The 16,599-nt window shown below is 45.8% G+C and overlaps 1 protein-coding gene across 15 annotated transcripts in view; it reads right to left on the minus strand.

The window, feature by feature from the left end:
• PAK1 (p21 (RAC1) activated kinase 1) overlaps positions 1-16,599 on the minus strand; it is a 109,446-nt gene that overhangs the window by 53,711 nt on the left and 39,136 nt on the right. For 8 of the 15 annotated variants that reach the window (XM_065076889.1, XM_065076735.1, XM_065077257.1 and 5 more), the window contains one exon: positions 132-207. The exons of 5 other annotated variants lie outside the window; for them this stretch is intronic. The gene's annotated coding sequence lies outside the window, so the exon portion shown is untranslated. Of the gene's footprint in view, positions 1-131; positions 208-1,686; positions 1,784-3,457; positions 3,531-16,599 lie in introns of those variants that run through there. 2 more of the 15 variants (XM_065076966.1, XM_065077512.1) reach the window with 2 other exon arrangements.

Raw genomic sequence — 16,599 nt, forward strand, 5'->3', positions numbered from 1 at the left:
GAGAGAGTCCAGCAAAGGATGATGATAAAGGGACTGGAGCATCTGACATATGAGGAGAGGCTGAGAGAGCTGGGACTGTTCAGCCTGGAGAAGGAAAAACTCGGGGGGAACTTATCAATGCGCATAAATACCTGATGGAGCGTAAAGACGGAACCAGGCTCCTCTTGCGGGCAATCCAGCAACAGGACAAGAGGCAACGGGCACAAACTGAAATACAGGAAATGTATTACATTAAAATGTAAGAAGGAGGGTGTCCTGGTTTTCTTAAAAACAAGTTTCTCTATTAGTGAATTTGCCTGTCAGCTAAAGCTTCATATTAGCTGCATTTTCCTGGAGAACCAGATACATGTTTTGGGAAACACAGCAATGGAATGTGAGGTTACTGATAAGCATGGATGGACATCTCGCGAGAGGGGCAACAAGAAACAGGTGACCAAGAAACTGACCAACTGTGTATAACATTCCATTCACGTGAATACTTCATATAAAAGTGGGAGATCACGAGGATCTCATTCAATTTTCCTTATGGCCGACATTAAGGGAGGACCTTGCTCGTCGTCCCTGCGAACTGAGGCCTAGTGACAGACTGAATCCAGCTCCGGTTGGCTGCAGAGTCCAGTCCGGGACTTTGGCTGCCGGCTCTGCAGTTGCTGAGCCTTTCAAGATTGGTTTTGTATATTTTGTGTTATTTTCTCTATTCTTATTAGTAACATTAGTAAAACATTTTTAATTGTTCCAACTCTCTTCTCTCTGTCCTTCTTTCCCTCCCGATCGCCTGTCCTGAGTGGGAAGGGGGGAGAGGGAGGGGCTGAAGGGGGAAGACGGGGGAGAGGATGTTAACAATACATCTGCCGGGGTTTTATTGTCACCCTGCAATCAAAACCCTCGACAGAGGGGAAGAAAAAACACACCCACCAAACCCACAACTTTTTTCCTGGGTGGGGTGGGGGGTAGAACCAAACCACAGAACACATCGCCCAGAAAAATCCTGGAGTTTCCAACAGGTTGTCCAGAAAAACCATGGAGTTTCTACCTTTGGATGTGCTCAAAACCCCACCGGACATGCTCCTGAGCAAACTGCTCCAGCTGCCACTACTTTAAGTGGGGGCTGGACTAGACCATTCACAGAAGCTCCTGCCAACCTCATCAGTTCTGCAATGGCAAAGGGCAAAAAGTGGTGGGGATGCTCTAAAGGAGAGAGACATGCAACACCTTTCAAACTGCTAACCTGAAGCATGTGTTTATAGCCAACAGCATTGGAAGCCCAAATATAGTGATTAAGGCAAATTAAAAGAGGTGATAAGTAACCCTTTCACTGATTTTTATGCTTAAGGTTGTTGAGATCAGCACTGCAACACCCTCATTTTGAGTGTGAATGTGTGGAGTACAGTGCTGGTACTTGGGAGACACAAACTCTTGTCCCAGTTCTCACACAGCCCTCATTTGTGACCTTGGAGGCACAAAAATGAGGGGGAAAGCGTGAGTGCTTCATGTTTGCTCTGCCCTCCTCCCATCAGTCAATCACCTCTTCAAATAAGAGGCAATTTAGGTAGTTACAGAGCACACAGCATTCTGATTGTTGCCAACACAAACACAGTATTTTCCTCTTTCTTGCACAGCCAGAAGAGGCCAGAACAACATATGATCTCAACTATTTGGTGACAGTCAGGAATTTTAGGTGCTTACTTCCAAACTATTAACTTCTAAACTGGATGCGATTCAGCATCTCTTACTAGAAAGCAAGATTCTGACAGACGTTGCAGGCGTTCCATAGAAACATTTCCTAAAAGCAAAAAAAAACCCCAAATCGATTATCTGAACAATGTCTCAACAAATTTGTGCTGATGTTTTGAAAGAATTCAAAGTTCTCCTTTTAAAATAAAAGTGCTTCTATTTTCTCTGCTTATGAAAAGTAGAGTTTTCAGAACATCGCTGTTTACTCTGCAGAATAAACCTTCTTTATGCACTGCTCTAAATCACCAGCTCATTTCTGTTTCGAGATCTCTGGCATTTCACCAGCGTTATTGAGAATCTAAAGAACAGTTACTGCAAATCTTTTTATTTAACCAACTTCCTGTTCACAAATCCAAGCGCGTGTATAAATGTTCGGGGCTGCAATCCTGCGGTTTGATCTGTAACACGAGGACCAATTCTCAGTCTCCTTACTTTAAAAAGACAGAAGGATCAGCTGTGATAGCTAAGGGGTACTTGGCTTTAATGTCAGCAAGCCGCCTACTGAAAACAGTGGGAGTTTGGCCCAAATTAGGATTTCAGGATTCATCCCATGATGCCCAGTAACACTTCCCACACTGTACTACCTGACAGCTTCTGAAAACTGGCAAAACGCGAAGGACGCGCCAACAACATCCAAGATGAGGCTTCCAAGGGTGTATTTTGCAACAACTGATTTCAACCCATACCCGTCTGCGTGTTCTCGCGATTCCACGTTCAACATGGTTTTCAGCGTGGTGATTTTAAAAGCACATCTCCAAAAGCTACTCAATGCCAAACGAACCAAACCCGCAAAGCAGGTGCAGCCAGGACATCACTGAACTCATGTGATAATTGCCCATGTTCAGTTCCCTGATGTTATCAGGGATTAAATAATGCCAACAACAGATGCTTTTCTAGAACGCCATTCCAGCACCACCTCCCAAATTGTCACCTTCCCCCATGGATACATCCAGAACAGCCCTAGAATAACTATTACCACCCCCAGTGCAACATGGGATGAGGTGGATGGGTTTAGAGTCAGGAAGCATGGAGGTCCAAGAGCCAAATGCTGCCCACGCGGTGCCTTTGTGCCCAGGTCTAACAGCAGGGATGCTCAGGAAACCCGTCTGCTACTGCTTGATGGTCTTTCCCATCCCTGTTCCACATTCTTATCCGGTCAATATTTCGATAACTATATGCCCGAGTTGAATGTTCCCCCAAGAGAAATGTGGCTGCCAACCTTGTTCAACCCCAAAGGGACAGCGGGTCTTGAAGTGGTTTTAAAATGACTCATTTTGGAGCAAGTCGAACTAAGCACGTGTGCTGCTGAAGAGACAAGTTCCAACTTAAAAGCAGTGTTTAGTTACTAAATGACAAGAAGACTTCCACAGTTTAGTTGGTATGCTTACATTTTACCCTGAAACCAGTCATTTTGTAAGATGATCCAAATGCAGGAGAAGGAAAGAAGCATGACTCAAATTAAAAAAAAAAAGACAGAAAAAAAATCCCATAGTTGTCATGTTTTTGACTTACATTCTCTAGACAGGAAATCTTTAAGGCAAGCAAAAGCCTGTCTGCCCGCCAGTTCACAAACCCTTGATATCACAACCACATTTTTAAAGTATTGCCTTCTTGAACGATGCAAATAAAAAGGCATAAGTAATTCTCTGACATGCTACTGAAAACCACATACCAACACAAAATAGCAATTTATTGCATACGAGGCCATTCGACTATTACTTACAGTGTAATAAACAGCAGCCACACAGACACCACGGTCACCGCTGAGTGGAAAACCCAGGATATTCCTCATCCCTGGCCCCTGGAGTTTGAGAGAAGGTGAAGTGCTCACAGAACCACAGAATGTCAGGGGTTGGAAGGGACCTGGAAAGCTCATCCAGTGCAATCCCCCCATGGAGCAGGAACACCCAGATGAGGTTACACAGGAAGGTGTCCAGGCGGGTTGGAATGTCTGCAGAGAAGGAGACTCCACAACCCCCCTGGGCAGCCTGGGCCAGGCTCTGCCACCCTCACTGAGAAGAAGTTTCTTCTCAAATTTAAGTGGAACCTCTTGTGTTCCAGTTTGTACCCATTGCCCCTTGTCCTATCATTGGTTGTCACCAAGAAGAGCCTGGCTCCATCCTCCTGACACTCACCCTTTATATATTCATAAACATGAGTGAGGTCACCCCTCAGTCTCCTCTTCTCCAGCTCCAGAGCCACAGCTCCCTCAGCCTTTCCTCACACGGGAGATGCTCCACTCCATCATCTTTGCTCCTGGTTTGTCCCCTAGAAAGAAGGTTTTTAGTTACCCTTCCTCTTCCAGAGTTAAAATTAGAGATGGTATTGGGGTTTTCTTTCCCAAATGGGAAGCTCTGGGAGAACAAACCAGATTCTGAAGCTTTCTGACAAGCAGGCAGACCACACCGCCGGAGCTCGCTGCTTAACACACACGTGTGAGCATCCAGAGCACCCGTGGGGCAGCGCTGGGATCAGAGCGGAGCTACAGTTGGATGTTCTTCAGGGGTATTTTAGGAGAACGGAATCAAATTGCCACACAAGCATAATTGCCAAGTTTCAGTCTAATGTTACAGCAATTTGCTTGACACAGTTTATTTCAGAGGAAAGTCTGGTGGAGTAGTATTTTGTTGTCCAAGTTATTATTAATATTAAAGTGCTCAAGTCCCCTAACGCAGCATTCATATCTTTGGCAAATGGCAGGATTCCTTCTCCTTCAAGTTCTGCTTTTGATAACAGAAAGCATTAGAAATTCTCTGTGCAGCCTGGAAAAACTATTTGAACAGACTCAGTTTAAGATAATCAGTGAGAAAGATGCAAAACAGCCTTCTTAAAGGACCTTCTGCCTCCCCGAATCCACAAATCCAGAGCAGAGGATGTTTGGTCCTCTGCTTTCTCTTCCAGGAGTCGGTTCAGAAAGCTGGCCTGCAAGACATTTGCTGAGTATCTGGCCATTGCATTACCCGATGTTTCAATTCTTGCAGCCACCACAGAGCCAAATCATCTGGGAAACAAGATTTCCCTGCGTCCAACCCCACAGTATTTAAGAGGGGTCAGATTCTGACCCCTTATTGAAAAGGCTGCCCAGAAAAGGCCTGCAAGATTAGCGTGTTAATATGCTCCCGTCACCAAATCCCTGTTTGCCCAGCTCTGACCCAGGCAACTCTCCATTCCCAAGCCTTGCAGGCATCTCGCAGCATCACACAAAATACACTCAGGCCACCTGAGGTTCATCAATATGCACTCGGACCATCTGTTAAACCACTGTCAGAATATCTGTAGACCAGGGAGTCAAGTGTTAAGCAGCGAGTGCAATTTCCCCTTGTTCCCAGTTTGCACAGAATTGGAATGTCACTTAAAGAGGGCTTTTTGCTCACGGTGCCACATGTGATTTCAGGTTTCAGAGTAAAGCCAAGCTGTAGAAAAACCATCTTTTTTTATATTATAGAGCGGGGAAATTCAATGAAGCTGGAATACAGCACTTTGTGCACCAGACAAAGCGTAGGGTTAGAACCTGCCGCTACCTGACAGACGTCACTGGGGACAAACCCCACTCTTGATTTGTTCAAGCTGTTCGTTTGAATCAAAGCAGCCACCTCTAGGAACAAAGACTGAAAGAATAGTTTTGCTTACAGTGGAAACTCTGTTTTAGTAGAATTAATAATTGGTTTGTTCAACTAGTACCTGAACTGCACCTCTTCAAGAACTCAGAGCAAACGAATTATTAAAGTTAGAAAGCAAGAAGATGAAAGAGATTACAGCCCCCTAAACCAATTACAAGAGCCATGACATTCTGTAACATTGTTCATAAGAGCTGAGCTCAACGTCCAGAGTCATGTGGATTATTATATTTTTCAACACGAAAGGGCTGTATCCCAGCACTGAGCTTCAAGCCTAAGAGCATTTCTTTCTGAAGATGATTGACCATAGCACAAAACAAGCTAAAGAGCACAAAAAGCTGCTTGAGTTTTATTTAGCAGGTGCATAATTCCAAGTACCAGCTTGAAAACCAGGTTGAGGATCGAGACACAGGAGGCACCAACCATAAATCAGAAGAAAAACGAGTCCCAGACTCAGTCCCATGGAGGCACCAAAAATCTCTTTCATTTTTCCTCCAGTTGCCTAAGGTCTCTCTTGAATCCCTGGAAGAAGGGCATTATTTTTGCTCTGTTCCACTTCGCATGGGGTTTCTTTTAAGTACAAACTCCCTTCTCCCCTTACTTTTTGGCACGATCTCCATGCAGGATGATATATTTTAAAGAGAGCTTGAGTTTGTAAGAACTGCCTTCCTATTCCACAAATGACATGAAGTGCTCTGAAGTCACACTGTGTAGTGACAAAAATTTTCGGAGTTTCCTGAGAGCCCTGCAGAGTGTATGAAAATCATTTAGTTGCCAAGTCACAACTGAGCCCATAAGCCTCGTGGGTTCGGGGTGGTTTCTGAAGAGCCGGCCACACTTCTGCAGGTGACCTGGCTTGGAGCAAGGACACTGCTGGCTGGAGCTGTGACAGTGCAAACGTGACAGGCTAACGACAGCGTCACTGGAGCAGGTTCTGTCCCGCAGGACAACAGTTACTGCTTGCGGATCCCAAGGGAACTCCACTAGATATATTAGAGGAAAGATTTTTGCACACAAAGGTAGAGGAGGAAAGGGCACAAAGCTCTCAAATGCTGTTTTAAAATCATAGAATAATTTCAGTTGGAATGGACCCTCAGGATCATCGAGTCCAACCATAACCTAACTCTAGCACTAAACCGTGTCCCTAAGAGCCTCATCCAAACACCTTTTAAACCCCTCCAGGGATGGTGACTCCACCACTGCCCTGGACAGCCTGTTCCAATGCCTGACAGCCCTTTCCAAGAAAAAATTGTTCCTAATATCCAACCTCAACCTCCCCTGGAACAATTTGGGCCATTTCCTCTCATCCTATCACTTGCTACTTGGGAAAAGGAGACAAACCCCTTCCATGCTCCAAGCTCCTTTCAGGCAGTTCAGAGATCAGAAGGTCTCCCCTCAGCTCCTGTTCTGCAGCTGAACCCCCCAGGTCCCTCAGCCGCTCCCATCACACTTGTGCTCCAGACCCCTCACCAGCTTTGTCACCTCTTCTGCACTCTCTCCAGCACCTCAAGGGCTTTCTTATGATTATTTTGCTTGCTCTTCTGCTAGTTACACAAGTCCACAGCAGCACAAACTGTGGCATAAACATTAGCCACTTGTGTATCCTGGGCTCCAGGCAGCATGACACGCCTGCCCACACTCCAAATCCACCTCGGGTGGCAGCGCAGGCTGAGCTAAAGGGACAAGCACAGAGCCAGGTGACAGAGGTTTCAATGCAATAGCGTTATTTCACCTCGAGTGCAGCTCCAGTTTTCTCTAAAAATGAAAGGCTTCAGTGAGACTATTCATGCAATTAAAGCTACAGAAAGCCTTGAGTCACTTGCTGGGTCACGATCCAGCTGATTCTAAGAATCTTTATGCAGGCTGCTTACCCAGAAATTAACCTACTGCCTTGGAAAGTGCTGCTTAATTTAGAAGAGTGATTACTTACAGCACCTGCTGCTAGCCTCGCAGCCTTTGATACGCCAGCTTCTCCAAAATTAATGCTAAGTCTTCCAAAATTATTTACATAAGGAATTAAGGAAAGAACTAAAAAAAGAGCGCTAAATGTATAACAAAACAATCAGCTGCGTTATCAGCAGCAATTGAAACTGTAAGTGCCAAAGCAAATAACCTGATGTAAAGCAGTCTGAGCCGAAGTCACACAGTCGGTCCTTGAGGCAGACTCATATCCTCAGCCAGGCGGAACAGAAAACACATTGCAGAGGCTACACACACCAAACTGTGGACGTGCGTGACACCACCACCTCGGGAGAAGCTCCACACAGCAGGAGAACCTTTGCAAAAGGCTTTAAAGCTGCATTACCCATAGGCTTTAAGTCTAAAGCTAAACTCACAGTAGCCTTGTCCACAGCAGGCAAAGGAGGAAGGAAGAGAAAGGATGAAAAGACTAAGGAACAGGCTCAGTTTAAGGCTTTAGTCCTTCACCAGAAGTTTCTGTTCCCACCTACCGATGGGGACGCAAATAAGCCCATGAGCCCTGATGGGATCTCAGAATCACAGGCTGGTTGGGGTTGAAGGGACCTCTGGAGATCATCCAGTCCAACCCACCTGCTAACGCAGGGTCACCAGAGCAGATCACACAGGAAGGTGTCCAGGTGGGTTTGAATGTCTCCAGAGAAGGAGACTCCACAACCTCTCTGGGCAGCCTGGGCCAGGCTCTGGCACCTCAAAGGAAAGAAGTTTCTCCCTATGTTTAGATGGAACCTTCTACGCACACGAGTGCCAAGGGAGCTGCCAGATGTCATTGCGAGACCAGTCTCGATAATTTTTGATTGAGAGAAAAGCCTGTAGACTGGAAGAAAGCAAATGGCACTCCTCATCTCCAAGGAGGAGGGCCCAGGGAACCACAGGCTGGTCAGCCTCAAGTTGATCTCTGGGAAAGTGATGGAGCAGCAAATTCTGAAAACCATTGCCAGGCACATTAAGGCCAAGAAAATCATCAGTAGCAGGCAAAATGGCTTCAACAAGGGGACATCACGCCTGATCAACCTGAGGAGCTTCCACAGTGGCCTGGTAGACTTGGGGAGGACAAAGGATATCATCTACCAGGACTTCAGGAAGGCCTTTGACACTGTCTCCCATAAGATCCTTATAGAGAAGCTGTTGATGTAGAAGCTGGATAAACAGGGAGCTGGACTGAAAACTGGCTGAATATCCAGGCCTAGAGGGTGGTGATCAGTGGCACAAAGTCCAGTTAGAGGCCAGTCACCAGCGGTGTATCCCTGGAGGGTCTAGCAGTTTGCAGATGACACCAAGATGGGAGAAGTGGCTGACAGGCCAGAGAATCATGCCAATATACCAGAGGGACCTCAAAAGGCTGGAGAAATGGGCCAGCAGAAACCTCAGGAAGTTCAACAAAGAGAAGTGCAAGGTCCTGCACCTGGGGAGGAACAACCCCCAGCACCAGTAGATGCTGGTGGCCACCCAGCTGGAAATCAGCATTGCAGAAAAGGACCTGAGTGTCCTGGTGGACACCAAGTTGAACATGAACCAGCACTGGGTTCTTACTGCAAAGAAGGCAAATCCTGGGCTGCATTAGGCCAAGTAATGCCCACAGGTCAGGGGAGGTGATTCTTCCCCTCTGCTCAGCACTGGTGAGTGCTGGGTCCAGTCTGGGCTCCCCAGTAGAAGAGAAACATGGACATACTGGAGAGAGTCCAGCAAAGGACCATGAAGATGCTGAAGGGACTGGAGCATCCCTCCTAAGAGGAAAAGCTGAGAGACATGGAAGTGTTCAACCACAATAAGAGAAGGCTCAGGGGGGATCTTACCAATGTATATAAATACCTGAAGGGAGGGTGCAAAACAGATGGAGTCAGGCTGTTGCCTCTGGTCCTGGCACTGGGCACCACTGACAATGAGCACAGACACAGGAGGGTCCCTCTGAACACCAGGAAACACTTTTTCAATATTAGGATGCCCAAGGACTGGTGCAGGTTGCCCAGAGAGGTTGTGGAGTCTCCATCCTTGGAGATATTCAAAAGCCGTCTGACATGGTCCTGGGCAACTGGCTCTGGGTGGTCCTGCTTGAGCACAGGGGCTCAGACCAGACGATCTACAGAGGTCCATTCCAACCTCTAACAGTGCGATTCTGTGAAATACATATCTTAAATAACGCATCTTTCTCTTCTGTTTGCAAAACCAGGACATTTCAGAGATATTGGACACCTCCTTCCAGGGGAAGAGTTCAGAATTAAACATGGAGCCCTTTACCATGCAGGTCTGTCTCAGAGACCTGGCTCACTCGTTCATGTGCACAGAAGTTTGAAGCACTTCAAATTTGGGAGCTTATTTCTCTTTCTAATCAAGGCAGGGGTTATTTGCAAAAATTCGGCTGGGGTCTAAACCGTCCTTCATGCATTCAGACTTTTTCAGCAGCTTGAGAACACCTAACAGACTGTGCCTGCTTCCTCGCCTGACCCACATATATCAAGCTATAAAAGCTGCAAGCAGCCTGTACAAAAAGATTTGCCTTTTAGGAGATGGAACAAAGAACATAACATTCCTGTCTGAGTGTAACAAAAACAGTTTGAACAAGGTTTCCAAAGGTCACAGCCATTACAGCCTCCCAGAACTAGAGGCACCCAAGTTGCAATTCAAGCTACACAGCTCATCTCTTTCAAGCCCAAAAGCTTGGCTAAGTTTGCAGGTCTTTCAAGGACACTAAGCAAAGTACCGGAGCGCCTCAGCTCCAGACACTGGCTGTCTCCAAAGCCAAAGAAAACAAAGGAAAACTCGAAATACTGAGGTTTATGAGATCTGTGCGGGCAAAATCTCACTTTACCCATCACTTTACAGCTATGCAGCAGTTCAGAAAACTTCACGCTTCATATTATTCCTCAGGATGTTCTTATTTCTTTGGTTATGGCTTATGTATTCGAGTATCTTCTAATCTGTGCAGCTTTCAAAAACAACTGACTATCTGCTGTTTCACTGCACAATGAACTAACAAATGCTTGGAATAAAGAGATACCCTAAAATAGTTTTGGAAGAGAAAATAAGCAAGAGTTTCCGCAAAAAAAGGATAATACTATAATACTCCTTCCTTACCCCATCGCCATCCCCTTGGCCAACCCTTTCTGCCTCCACTAGAGGCTCACAACATTTCAGGATCCTTTTCTATATTTTAAGGGAAGTACAGAAAACCATCCCACCATAAAACACTTCTCAGTGACAAAGTGTTACTAATGTTGGTAAAAGAACAGGTCACACAAGTTTACAGCAGAGGAAGAACACCACACGGGTTTCCAGATTCCTGTCCTGCTCTGGTTATGGGGTTTCAGTTTCTACCTTCCAACTGCCCACTAATTTTGTGGGTGACCTCCTGAATACGTCTCACAGGTTTGCTCCTGGTTCAAACTATCAAGTGATTACAACACTTTACCCTGCTCTGTAAAGGGCACAAGTGGCATGAAGCAGAGATTTGGATTGCTGCTCCCAACACAACTCCTGGTGTTCTTGTTCTGAGCCCTGACACCGGGGATGGGATTTTCATCTCACTATCAGGAATTTCTCTACAGTTTCTGCACTCTGAAGTGCTTAAATCCCTCAGCACATCCTCTTAGATTTACATGACTTACACTGACATTGTTCCTTGTTCCCCACATCTCTCATGTGACACCAGGCTGAATCTCTGTTGATCTCCTCCAGAAGTGAAGCAGATGCTCCAACCTACAAGATCACCCCACAGCAAAGCCCATCCAAGCTGTGACCTGACCATCAGATTCCTTTGTCTAAAGTGTGCTCATTTACATCGGTCTGTTGAACAGCTGAAGATCATCTGTTCCAAACAGTTTATCTTTGTCTCACCTCCTTGCTGATCTGCTCCTCCAAAGCGTGTTCTCCCTTTCACAGGAGACCAACGGCAGAGGCGCATCAGGCACGTACAACTGCAAAGCTGGAGCATCACCAATTACTACCCATCAGTTTTAAGTTCTAAACAATTTTCAGGTTGATGGCATGAACTGCCGCTTCAGTAGAATGAGAAGAATAGAGCATCAAAACCCTCCTTTGATTCATTAATTTATTTGATGAAAGAACCCAGATATCCAAAGAAGAGCAACAAAGTTGGTGAAGAGTCTGGAGCTCAAGACTTAGGAGGAGGCTGATGGACCTGGGGGGTTCAACTGGAGAACAGGAGCTGAAGGAAGACCTTCTGATCTCTGAACTGCCTGAAAGGAGCTTGGAGACAGGGGGAGTTGGGCTCTGCTCCCCAGGAACAAGCGCCAGGAGCAGAGAAAACGGCCTCAAGTTGTAGCCAGGGGAGACTGAGGTTGGATCCTGATAACAATTTTTTCCTGGAAAGGGTTGTCAGGCATTGGAACAGGCTGCCCAGGGCAGTGGTGGAGTCACCATCCCTGGAGGGGTTGAACAGACACGGAGAAGAGGTTCTTAGGGACATGGGTTAGTGAAAGTGTTGGGTTAATGGTTGGACTTGATCATCTTAAAGGACTTTTCCAACCAAAAGGATTCCATGATTTCTAAGCACTCTCTAGAGACAGCTCTCAGGGATGAGACCAGAACTATAACAAAAGCAACATGGACCTCACTGAGTGGCATCAATGTTTGCACCTGGCTTAACACAGTGAAGAGGAACAGTATCTGCCCTTTATATCACTGGATGCGATAAACAGACATGCCCAGCCCCTCCAGGCTTCTGACTTTAGAAAAAACAACATTGCCAACCATTACCAGGTCCAGCAGGACACCAGGAGGTCACAACTGTGCAGTCTGTCAATGGTTCAGGTTCAACACCACACTGAGATTTTGATAACAGGGTAGTAAAACTACCTCCAGTGTGGGAGACTTTCTGCAAGGGATGCTCAGTTCAGCCCCTGTAAACAAGCAACAGATGCTACCGACACGCCAGGTTTGACTCATCCAGTTCATTAACATCTTCACAGAGTTTGTGGTTTGTTTTTCATATTTCTCTTTGTGCACAGTGAAAAGGAGCCTCATTTATTTACATTCCCTGCTTCCAACACTGCAACAATTGAGTTTTAAACACCTTTATCACTTCTTTCTTGTGGAGAGAATAAAAACAAACAAACGACCATGCACACACCCTGGATTTTCCCTCCTTAATGATACAGAAAATATATGAAAAACCCCATGAAATACACAACTACCTCTGAAAGGTTCATTTGTGATTTCCCATGCAGTTTGTATTAATTCTAAAGCATTTAGAGAACCACTCTGACCCAATCCCACTAGCATCGCTATTAAATCCGAAGCAACTCAACCGGCTGCTGGTGACAACACTTTGATCACAACAGGCACCCTGTTCTGGGGAGATGGGTGAATCGAGTGTTGTAATTAGGACATTAGGAAACATTTATTCATGGAAAGGGCTGTCGGGTGTTGGAAGGGGCTGCCCAGGGCAGTGCTGGAGTCACCATCCCTGGAGGGGTTTAAAAGACGTGTAGATGAGGCTCTTAAGGACATGGTTTAGTGCTAGATTTAAGTTATGGTTGAACTCAATCTTAAGGGTCTCTTCCAACCGAAATGATTCTAATATAATACCCTGGCACCAGGCAGAGTGGCAGAAGTCATCTGAGACACCACCAAGCCATGAAAGGCCTTGGGGGCAGATTCACATCCCATTTGGCTATTCCAGCTACAAGGACAACAACCACAGGCACCCCTGTGTCTTCCCAGAACCACAAATCAGCGGCCCAAAATAAAGCTATGAGAAGGGAATCGGCCCCATCCCTTCGGCTGTCAGCCAATCCCAAGCAAGTCCCACAGGTAGAGAGAACCTCGGAGAGATCAGAATCAGGCCTCCCATCCATGAGGCAGCTGATTGCGCTGGCCCCTTCATCAGTCCCTCAGGGCTGTTTGCAATCTCTCATGAGAATCTGGGATATGGTTATGTAAAACAGATTCCTCGCCCTTAATTAAAATAAAGTTCACATGCACACCCTGCTGAAGGCAGCATTAAAGAAAAAAATAAAGACTTCTGTGAGGGATAAGTCACTTATAATTAAAAAAAGAATATCTCTGTGGGCACACAAGGGAGTGTGGAACGCTTGCCAGGCACCTGGATAATCAGTTCCTATGCAAAGCTGCAGTGGAGAGCCCTGGGGAAAGGAAAGGTCACACACACTCTCTTTCAAAGGCAATGCAGGTAGGATTTGCCCAGCATGGGTGACAGCTGCAAAGCCTGTCCCCAAATTCCACCTATTCTGAGGCCACAAGCACTAATTCTTCTCCACTGCATTAGTATGCTCTTTTATCTGTGTTAAAATCAAAGACCATCTTGTTTTATCATATGTTCCCTGGCTGTAAATAGAATAGGAGCTGACAGTTTCACATTGAGCTTTACCTGCTGACTTTATCATTTAAACCTCACCCATGCTCCTCCCCTCCTTCCCAAAAGAAAGGCCATTTTAGCTTCTTCTTGGAAGTCAGCCCATCTCTTTGATGGTTTTAGCTGCCTTTCCACAACGCCACCATATCCTCCTGGATATGGAGACATGGAGACCAAAACTACACTTCACACACAGGATGTGGGTCCATCAAGCATTTATATCTAAGCAAAATGATATCATTCATCCCTCTCTTGATGAGGATGGTGGCTTTTTTGGTTGCTACTGAAGTGATGTTTCCCTCTCCATCCTTACCTTTTATTCATGCAGCTTTCAAACAATCAAATAACCTTTTCTCCAAACTTGTAGAAGCTTAAGATCTTGACAGAAGTTTTCTGAAAATCCAAATATATTGCATCCACTTTAATTCTTTCTTACCAACACCGCAAAGAACTTCATGGGGTAGGGCAGCACGATTTTCGCTTTCAGAAGCCACATGGACCCTTTCCCAACAGTTAACACTGTCTATATATTCAGAGATCCCTATTACAGACCTTTCCATTCCTAATAGTGTTGACTCTTTGGTGTGCTCTTCCCAGGACCCTCTCTAGAACTCTTTTTATAGGTGGGAACTATACTGGCAGCTCCCCAGTCCTTTGGTACAGTGACATCTGTAGCGATAAATGATACAGCTTGGCCAGTAGTTCCTCAGGACTCTTGGTTGAACACCATCCAGCCCTGCTGATTTATTACCTTCTAAGTCATCTATTTGGTCTTATTTTTCCTTTTGTATTTTTGTTCGATTATTTTTGGTGATGTACAGGTTACAAAAAGTGCATTTGGTGTTGAAGCATCCCAATACCTTCAGCAGTTAAGACTTGATATTCTTTGCTATGGCTTTCACAGAATCACAGGCTGGTTGGGTTGGAAGGGACCTCTGGAGATCATCCAGTCCAACCCACCTGCTAACGCAGGGTCACCAGAGCAGATCACACAGGAAGGTGTCCAGGTGGGTTTGAATGTCTCCAGAGAAGGAGACTCCACAGCCTCTCTGGGCAGCCTGGGCCAGGCTCTGGCACCTCAAAAGTAAAGAAGTTTTTCCCCATATTCAGATGGAACTTCCTATGCCTTTATCAACTCCAAATAACCTTTTCACACCTTTATCATCAAGCACTCTTTAAAATACACTAATCCTAATGGGTTATTTTCTAAGGTACACAATATATATGTCCTAATGGATATAAAAAGCAAAATCCTAACGTCTCAGAAGGGTAGTACCAAGACAGATTGTTTCGCCCACCCGCTGTCCCTGCCCTCCCCCTCACACCAACCTGTGCCCCGGCACGGCTGCCACCCTGCCTGTCCTTCCTGGGGGAGGTTTCGGATACCACAGACAGATCGGTGATATTAAACTGCGTCAGCATGACAGCCAGCTCTGCTTGAACACACCGTGGAGATCGGAGCACTAGCGACGTCAGTTTGAGACAGGAGCTATCAGGGCCTAAAGTGGGGTTTCTGTCTGGGTTCCTCCTGATGGGGAAGGCTGGTGCAAACGGAAGGTAATTTTCCTGCAATATGATGATATTGATAGATGCCAGGCAACCTGCAAACAACCACAGATTTAAATGTCTCACCCTGACCAAAGCACTAAAGCAGGTACTTTCCTTGCTGCCACACCACGTGTTTCTGTTCCTCACCCTGTGACACTCACAAGTTCAATGAAAATGCTCCTTTCGCATGAGGTTGTGTGTGAAGCTACCTGCCCGCACAGGCACTTGTGGAGCACAGACCAAAACAGTTTCCTTCTTCCACACCCTCTGTTTCTTGGCATTTACACCCTTCAGAAGCCCATAAACAGTCCTGCCCTCCTCCTCATTTTAAAAAACTACACAAGTATACAGCTCTTTTATCTCCCTTTTGCGTCCATCCCTCCAGCCCCGAAGTTGCTTTCCCTCAATTTCCTCCTGTTTATCTGCTACGAAGTAACATCCATCAAAGGCGGCAAAAAACAAAACAGAAAACAAAATCCCCCCACCCCTCGCAGTGATTAGCAACATCAGACCCGATTTTCAGAAAGATATTTAAGAGTTTTTAAAAATACTTTACAAGCTTAGGTGCCAAATCCCAACAGTTTCCGAGGGAATCAAGCGCCCACGCGCTTTCTGGATTCCCACTAGATGCCTACCCACATCTTTCAGTATGTAACCACATGAAACGCTACTTTTGTTCTCAAGGTTAGGCTCTCTAAGTGCTGCTGAGACAGTCCCCTAACGTTCCCACTGAAACCCATGAGCTGCTGAGTTATGTCCCCAGGTTACAAAACACACACATATGAAGAAAACCCACCACCTTTTTTGTTCCTTCATGCCCAGCACGTTTGCCCAAATACCTGCTGCACAGTTCCTGACAATATGAAAGTTTCTCATCTTGTTTGCATATTGGCTATGAATTCTGAGGCACAAATGTTGCCAGTCTTTCTGTGCATATTCCAGGCTACACAGAGATAAAGAGACATTGTGCTATACTAGAAATGTTTTTTCCTGTTCCTCCCTGTGCCTGCTTGTTCTCTGTTTGCCCTTTACACCTGCATGACAGAGGAAAGAACATTATTTCTCCAGAACAGTTGTGTTTTATGTTCACTATGAGGCTTTATGGGCAGTGTTTAGGTGACAAGAGGGTGACAGAGACTCAGCAGCTCCGTAAATAAGCCACAAACATTTGTACAAGAGATGACTCCCGCTCTATTGCCCTTTGACTATGAACTGAAGGACTGCAAGGTGGAAGAGGCCCAGCAGCATTATTTAACAATGTCAATTAGTGACTGGCAGCAGCATAAGCAACTTAATTCTGTCTTGGATTAAAACTATAGATCCAGCTGGATATCAAGCAAGACGTTTGGGTCCAGAGGACAGATTATAACCTGCTGGGGAAAACATGCA

Source organism: Columba livia, chromosome 1 (genome assembly GCF_036013475.1).
Source record: "Columba livia isolate bColLiv1 breed racing homer chromosome 1, bColLiv1.pat.W.v2, whole genome shotgun sequence".
Classification (NCBI taxonomy): domain Eukaryota; kingdom Metazoa; phylum Chordata; class Aves; order Columbiformes; family Columbidae; genus Columba; species Columba livia.